Raw genomic sequence first — 8,050 nt, 5'->3', positions numbered from 1 at the left:
TTTTTTCCATTTGATTCTTTTCTTATTTCCCTCTCATTTTCTATTGTTTATTTGACTCCGCGTCATTGATCAATTTGAGGGTCAATAGTGTACATGTGATTATATGCTTTAGTGCTTGAATGAAATATAAATGGTTTACTACATGATTAATAGGGAGCATAAGATACTGATAGGGCCTGGCTCTTGACTATTGTGTGATGATAATGAGGCATGCTTATTAGCATTGTTGTTGCGTGTGAGATAATATTTGAATGATTATTTACATCTTGATTGCTTGTTGTTGCTTGAGTTCCTACGGTGGATCATGGAAATATTTGTTACCCTGTCATCATTGTCTGACCACCGAGTCATTGATTGCAAATTAAAATGGATAGCTATGCGTCCTAGGCAATCTATACTACTAGCCGGCACAGGGTCTGTGGCTAGATACGATGACTAGGGCCAAAACCTTCTGCCAGTCCCTGAGAACTGGCAGCAGATACTTGCAGACATGCAAGCTCGGTTATAGAGCCAGGAAGAGCAAATTCATCTTCTGACACAGCAGGCTCCGTCAGGGAGTGCTGCACCTATTTTGCCACCTGTTGTGCCACTAGTTGTTCAGGCACCTAAGATTGGGAACAGGTGGGAACCCTTGTATGAACGGTTCAGAAACCAGGATCCTCTAACCTTTGAGGGGGGATCAAATCCACTGAAGGTCGAACAGTGGATGAGTATCATCACTTCTATCTTGGATTTCATGAGGGTGGAAGGTAATGACAGGTGGCCTGTGCCACCTATATGCTGAGAGAGGATGCGCGCATTTGGTGGGAAGTGGCATCACAAATTAGGGATATTTCTACTATAACTTGGGATGGGTTGAGAGACTTGTTCAGGCAGAAGTACTATAATGTTGCCGCCAGGGCGGCAAAGGTGAATGAGTTCGTGGGGTTAGTGCAAGAAAATATGACATTTACAGATACGCCCTGAAGTTTGATAGGCTTGAAGGTTCGCACCAGACTTAGTGCCTACTAATGAAGCTAGACATGACAGATTTATTAGAGGGCTTAATGCAATGATAACCCAAGATGTGAAAATTACAACAGTACCTGGGGGGACGACTTATGCCCAGGCTATTGAGAAGGCTTTTAGTGCTGAGGAGGCCGATAATATGATTTGGAAGAAGAACGCTGCGAGACCAGAGGTTCGCAAGGTGGTACCTCCATATTCAGGGTCCGGTAGGGGTGGAGGCCCCAGTGATCTAAAGAGGAAGACCCCTGACACTTGGACTGCTGCTGGTCCTAATAGGAGGAGTTGGGTGCTTAGGATGGCTATCAGGGAGGCAGTGAGACATGGAGAAGCTACCTAGAGTGCACGAGGTGCAGAAGATGCCATTCAGGTCATTTTCGGGTGAAGGCCTGTTGTGTATGCAGTGTGGTGGGACACCTCAACAAGGACTGCCCAATAGTGAAGAAAGAGGAAGCAGGGAAGGTGGATAGCTTGACTCTAGCTTGAGTGTTCACCTTTATGCAAGCAGAGGCCGAGGCTAGTCCCTCGATGGTGAAAAGTCAGCTTTCTAGCACTAGCTCTCCTTTTACTTTATTGATTGACTCTGTTATTACACAATCGTTTGTTTCTAGTAAGGTGAATGATAGATTTTGTAGACCTAGTGAGTATTATACTGCGGGGTTTGGGGCTATAATGTCCACAAGGGAACTGGTGGTGTCTAGGAGGCTGATTAGAGCACTGCCAGTGATGGTTCATGGTAGGGAGATATCAGTAGACTTGATTGAGTTAGGTGTGGAGGATTTTGACATGATTCTTGGGATGGATTTGCTAATTAGATATGGTTGCTACCATTGATTGCAGGAAGAAGGTGGTGACCTTTGAGCCTTAGGGAGAGGATCCCTTTGTTTTTGTGGGTGCAGTGCAGGGACCACGTATACCCATGATATCAGCATTGAGAGTTAGAGACCTATTACAGGGAGGTTGTATAGGTTTCCTAGCTAGTGTGGTGGATACTACCGGAGTTTTGTCAGTAGGGTCGGGAGAGACCAGATTAGTTCGTGAGTTCATGGATGTGTTCCCTGAGTATTTACCAGGATTGCCGCTGCACAGGGAGATTCAGTTCGTTATTGAGCTAGTGCCAAAACTGAGCCAGTTTCTAGAGCACCACATAGGATGGTTCCAGCGGAACTGAAGGAATTGAAGATACAGTTACACGAACTTCTTGATTTGGGGTTTATGAGGCCTAGCTACTCACCATGGGGTGCTCAAATTTTATTTGTGAAGAAGAAGGATGGGACTCTAAGGATGTGTGTTGACTACAGGAAGTTGAATAAGTTGACCATGAAGAATAAGTACCCCTTACCAAGGATTGACGACTTGTTTGATGAGCTGCAGGGAAAGATGGTGTTCTCGAAGATTGATCTTCGATCTGGTTATCACCAGCTGAGGATCAAGGAAGAGGATATACCAAAGACAACCTTCCGAACGAGGTATGGGCATTATGAGTTCCTGGTCATGTCGTTTGGTTTGACCAATGCCCCAGCAACATTTATTGATTTGATGAACAGGGTGTTCAAGGACTTCTTCGATCAGTTTGTGATTGTCTTCATTGACGACATCCTAGAGTACTCCTGTTCAGAGGCAGAGCATGAACAGCATCTCCAACATGTCTTACAGAAGTTCAGGGAACTCCGGCTATACACCAAATTTAAGAAGTGTGAGTTTCGACTACCAGAAGTGGCATTCCTTGGACATATTGTTGGTGAAGATGGGATTAAGGAGGATCCAGCTAAGGTGAAGGCAGTGAGAGATTGGCCGAGGCCAAGGAACTCCTCAAAGGATATGAGCTTCCTTGGATTAGCAGGATATTATAGGCGGTTCATGGAAGGGTTTTCCAAGATTGTTGCATTGATGACAGAATTGACATGAAAGAATCTGAAGTTTGTCTAGTCAGACAAATGTGAGAATAGCTTCCAAGATTTGAAGCGGCGATTGATTACGACACCTGTGTTGAGTCTCTCTTTAGATGGAGGGAAGTTTGTGGTATATTTTGACGCATCGAGTTGGGTTTGAGGTTCATGTTGATGCAGAATGAGAAGGTTATCACTTATGCATCACAGCAGATGAAGGAATAGGAGCAGTAGTACCTTGCCCATGATCTGGAATTGGCAGCGGTGGTATTCGCACTGAAGGTGTGGTGACATTATCTGTATGGAGAGAAGTGCGAGATATGCACCGATCACAAGAGTTTTAAGTACTTCTTCACCCAGAAGCATCTGAACATGAGGCAGAGGCATTGGCTGGAGTTGGTAAAGGACTATGATTGTGACATCCTTTACCACCCATGAAAAGCCAATGTAGTGGCAGATGCGTTGAGTCGTAAGGGCCCGAGATAGTTGTTTAGCTTTGCTCAGATATCGAGAGCGTTGGTAGTATCGATGTCCAGAGCAAGGATATAAATAGTTATGGGCCGATTAGCCAATATTAACTTACAATCGACGCTGTTAGAGCGGATTAAAGAGGGTCAGATGGTGGATGCACAGTTGCAGGAATTAGAGGGAAGGTCTTAGTTGGAATAGCTAAGGACTATTCTATTTCAGAGATTGGATTATTGCAATATAAGGATTGGATCTGTGTCCTAACTGATATGGGGATTAGGCGAGAGATACTCGATGAGTCTCACACTACACAATAGTCACTCCATCCAAGCACCACGAAGATGTATCAGGATCTATGAACGTTATATTGGTGGCCTGGGATGAAGAAGGATGTGGTGGAATATGTGGTCAGGTGTTTGACCTGTGAGCAGGTGAAGGCTGGGCATCCGTGGCCAGCGGGGTTGCTACAGCCTTTCGGTATTTCTAAGTGGAAATGGGAAGATATTACTATGGATTTTGTGGGAGGTTTATGATAACTCTACAAAATAGAGTTATTTTACCACATTTTTTATACTAATTGTTGCTTAGTCTTTGAGTTTTTAAGTAACTCATTAAGTTTTTAAGTAATTTTGAATTTATTAGTCTTATTGTAATTTTATAGATCTTGTGTAATTTTATAGATATTTTATTATAATATGTTGTATTTTAATTATTGTTGTTAAGTTAGAAGTAAAAAGATGCAATTTTGAGCTTAATTTTTTAAGTAAATTAAGTTGTAATTAATATTTTTCAAAGAATTAATATGATGTACTTTATAATTGAAAATATTTAATTATGATTTAATTTAGGTTTATTTTGTATAGAATTTGTTGCATTTTTGCTCTTGGAAAGAAAAGAAAAGTGTTAGTCTTGAAAGAAAAGAAAGAAAATTGATGATTCAGAAGCAAGGCCCAAGCCAACTTTCCTCTCTGCCCAGGCCCGTGCCTCCCATGTGAGCCCAACACCATCTCCTTCCCTCTCAGCCCAGGCCTGCGCCTCCTGCCACTCCAACCTTCAGCAAGCCCACCTGTTTCGTCCCAACCTGCCAGCTGCCCAAAGCCTCCCAGCATCTCCCTTGCCCATGTGGGCCTGCGCATCACTCCAGGCCCAAGCCTCCAACACTACTTTGCCCAACTGCCTGCTCACAATCAGCCCATCACACAATTGAGGGAAATTTTTCTTGAGCCGAACAATGCCCCCTTGTCCCCCAATGTCTAAAAATGCTACATTTTTTATCCAAACTTTTCTACAAATTTTACGCCAAAATAATCATTACACCTAAAATTTACCTCTACATGCCATATTTACTTTATTTAATTAATTTAATACTCTCATTTTGGCTATAAATAGGGAATTTCAAGACTAGTTTTGGTGTGGTTAACCATCATCTTTTCTACCATTCCTCTCTACCATTCTCTCTTCCGTTTTAGTGTTTTTCAAGAGCATTTTCACGTACGTATTTTATTTATTTTGTAATTTCTATTCTAGTTATGTGCTTCTAATATTTTTCATCAGATTATTAAGATCATGATGAAGCAACTTGTAACTAGATAATATTTATGTTGTATGTGATTTCCCTTGTAATGCAACAAAGTTTATGGATTTTTCTTCTTCATATATGTATTTCATCTTTAATACCTCATATTTTGGATTGTTAGATAATATTGCACTTTGTTCTTCATTTTTTGCAAAACATAATATTCTTTGTGTAAGATGTGTCATTAAATTGTACACATCCAATGCTTAGAACCAAAATATTATGTTTTGCCTTGTAAATAATGTTATTTGATTTTTTTTTGTTTCATTAGGTTGATTCACATTAAATTCTTTGAATATTTTTTTTTTTAAAAGTGAAGAAAAATCCTATATTTTTTAGAAATAATTTGTGCTTAAAATTATAAATCTATTTGGAAAATGATAGTTTGACTTATTTTAACTATCACTAAAACATGTGAATCAATATACTAATAAGTATTATTAAACTTACATTTTTTGGATTCTAGTATCTTAATAATCTTTCTTTTACAACTTATTTTCAAATCATAGTTGGTTTATTATTATTCTCTTAAATAGCTTTATTTTAAATCTTTTATTTTATATTCATGACATTAAATCTCATCAATCTTTAGAGCTATGTTAGAATTTATTAATTTTTATTTAAAATAGTTTTCTTTTTTATTTTAGACAACTCCTTTGGGTTCGATCTCATGCTTACACGAACACTATACTTCATTTATGATCCGTGCACTTGCGAGTTATAAATTTTTAAAACATACCCATTTTGGGTCCATCAAGTTTTTGGCGCCGTTGTTGGGGAGTTGTAGGAAAAAGAAATGAATTTTTTCTCAAGGTTAGTGAATTATTCTACTAGCAATTTAAATTTTTTTGCATAAAAAAAATTTATATAAACAAAAATATAAAAAAAAGTATATATTTATATAAAAACAAAAAAAAAAGATGAAAAGAAAAGTTGGGACAGTTCTACCGCCCATTAAAAAAAACATACTTCTATATATATATTTATTGTTTTTTAGTTGACGGCACTTGTGCCTACTAATTTCGTTGTAGTTTTTATTCCTTGTATGTCTTTGTTAGTTGACGGCACTTGTGCCTCCTAACCTTTGTTGTAATTTTCTTTGTTTATCTTGTTGTTATTTTTATTTTTATTTTTTTTGCAATTTACTAGTTGATGGCAGTTTTGCCTCCTAGTTTTTTATCTTATGTTTTAGTTGATGACACTTGTGCATCCTAACTTTTACCTTATTTTTTTTATGGTTGATGGCCTGCTATGCCTCCCTACTCTTGCCTAATTTTTTATAGTCTTATTTAATTTTACCTTATGTTTCTGTCTTTTATCATATTATTGTGTAATTGTGAAAAAAAAATAGTTGAAAAAAATACCTAAATCTTGTCCTTTCACCATAAGCAATTTTTGCTTAAAGGAAATTTCAACAAAATTCCCAATTTGCCTCTACTAATTAACATCGGGTAGTTGTTAGTAGTGTACGAGTAAGTGGAATCAAATAGGCCTGGGGACTAGTAAACCATAAAAAATGTATTGTTGTGAAATCTCTAAAAATTCTAAGTATGCTCTGTGGTTGCGGTTTTAACTGGTTTTCAACATCAGAATATTGCTTGTTCGAGATTATCTTTGTTGCCTTGTTTGTAAAAATTGTATGCATCATTGGGAACGTAACTCTAAAAATTTATTATTAAAAAGATGTTTATCTTTGTTTGAAATTGAAAGTGTTAGTAAAAATTTGAGCATCATGGAACCAATTGCTAATATTACTGGAAATCCTGTTGATGAAAATGTTGTGCCTGAAAAAACAATGCTTGAGTATTTTGCACCAATTTTGTCTAATGCTCCTTCATGTATTGTTCTTCCAACCACTTTTGCTACCCATTTTTAGTTTAACCATCAATCATTCAATTGTTGCCATCTATTTATGGGTTACATAGAGAGGATCCTTACATGCATGTTAAAGATTTCTTAGAAATTTGCTCAACATTTAAATTTCAAAACTTTTCTGATGAGTCAGTCAAACTAAGATTGTTCCCTTTTTCATTAAAAGATAAATCAAAAGCTTGGTTAAATTCCCTTCTCACGGGGTCTATAACTACATGACATCAACTTTATAATAAATTCTTGCTGAAATTTCTTCCTATGTCTAAAACTGATAGTCTAAGGTGAGAAATCTCTGAGTTTTTTCAAAAAGATAACGAAGAGTTTTATAAATTCTGGGAAAGATTTAAAGATTTATTATTAAAATGTCCTCATCATGGTTTTGAAAAATAGATACTTGTAAAATATTTTTATGATGGTTTGACTCCCTCTAATCATCAAATGATTTAATCTATGCACACCGGAAATTTTTTTAAATTTCAAGGACAAGAGACTTGGGACGGCCTTGAAGATTTGTCTATTAATTCACAACAATGGAATTATTTTGATCCTAGGTCTAGGTCAACTAATTCACCAAAAAGAGGAGGAAGGTATGAAGTAAAAGATGAATTAGACTTAAGAACATCCTTAGACAAATTAGCGAGAAAAGTAGAAGCTTTAGCCATAAGCCAAACTATAAATTCTCCAAATATGTTCTAGTCCTTGCCATAATTCCTAATCATGTCCTTCCTGCCTAGAAGTCTTGTCTGACGAGGCCAATGCTCTTCATGCTTATGGGAAACCAAATGATAGCCCATTTTCATCCACTTAAAATCCAAATTGGAGAAACCATCCAAACTTTTCTTGGAGACAAAACCAACCTCAAATAAATCAAGGGCACCAATACAACAAGCAAAACCAAACTCATGCCCCACAAAATCAACCATATGCTCAACAAAGTAAACCTTCCTTTGAAGATACTTTAGAATAATTTATGCAATCCACTCAACAAATCCTGCAAAATCAGTCTCAATCAATTACCAAACTCGAGACACAAGTAGGACAACTCGCTACTACTTTAGCTGATAGAGAAAAAGGAACATTCCCTAGTCAACCTATCCCTAATCCAAAATGTCAATATGAGATAGGAAATTCTAGTCATAATGGAGAAGTTAAATCAATTACAACTCTTAGGTCCGGAAAGAACATTGTCAAACCCGATTACATACCCGAGGTTGAAAAAGAAAAAGAAAAGAGTAAGCCT

General features: G+C 37.5%; 1 non-coding gene across 1 annotated transcript; it reads right to left on the bottom strand.

The window, feature by feature from the left end:
- Positions 1 to 7,083: 7,083 nt before the first annotated feature.
- LOC133802768 (small nucleolar RNA R71) lies at positions 7,084 to 7,190 on the bottom strand. The gene has a single exon (XR_009877515.1). It is a non-coding gene; the product is annotated as a small nucleolar RNA R71 (small nucleolar RNA).
- Between the last annotated feature and the right edge of the window lie 860 nt (positions 7,191 to 8,050).

This window comes from Humulus lupulus, chromosome 9 (genome assembly GCF_963169125.1).
Source record: "Humulus lupulus chromosome 9, drHumLupu1.1, whole genome shotgun sequence".
NCBI classification, from domain to species: domain Eukaryota; kingdom Viridiplantae; phylum Streptophyta; class Magnoliopsida; order Rosales; family Cannabaceae; genus Humulus; species Humulus lupulus.
The sequence above is the reverse complement of the archived record's forward strand: the minus strand, read 5'-3'. Positions and strand labels throughout refer to the sequence as shown.